Genomic DNA, 649 nt, shown 5'->3' on the forward strand with positions numbered 1-649 from the left:
AAAACATAAAAAGGGTAAAAACTATTATAAAACATCAGTTTGTGTTTTTCTTTATATTCAGTTATATTTAAAAAGAATGGAATATTTGTGCTATTTCATTTCACAAACATTTTGCCAGTCATGACTTTCAAAGACTTTCACCCTGGTCAATAGTTTAAAAAACAAACATTCCCATACTTTTTCTTTGTGTTCGTACTAATTTTTCATTTGACAACAAAGACATGATTCAACTATTCTTCTAAAATTTGTTTCGCTTGACTACGTTAAACTCTGAAATATTGTTAACAGTATAATCTGTATGTGTCTCACTTGTCAAAATTTCAAATTAATATATAAATCAGATAAAAATGCTATGCATGGCTCAGCTTGATACAAACGCAGGTTGAACCCAGAATAGTTGGGGCAAGTATGGACACAACATTCAAGCTCAATACAACTCTGAATTTAAATTTGGATTGTGATTCAATAGTTGATGCAGCATAGGTTTCTGACACAGAATGAATGCGGTCCAAGTACTTAAAAATTTTAAATTGACAATTAACCTCTAAAATGGTCCAATATTCAAAATCTCAATACATGGTTAGATGCAGCATATCAACATGATCAAAGAACCCCAATAATTCATTTTTTGGTGAAATCAAATAAAGTT

This window comes from Mytilus edulis, chromosome 1, assembly GCF_963676685.1.
Source record: "Mytilus edulis chromosome 1, xbMytEdul2.2, whole genome shotgun sequence".
Taxonomy (NCBI): domain Eukaryota; kingdom Metazoa; phylum Mollusca; class Bivalvia; order Mytilida; family Mytilidae; genus Mytilus; species Mytilus edulis.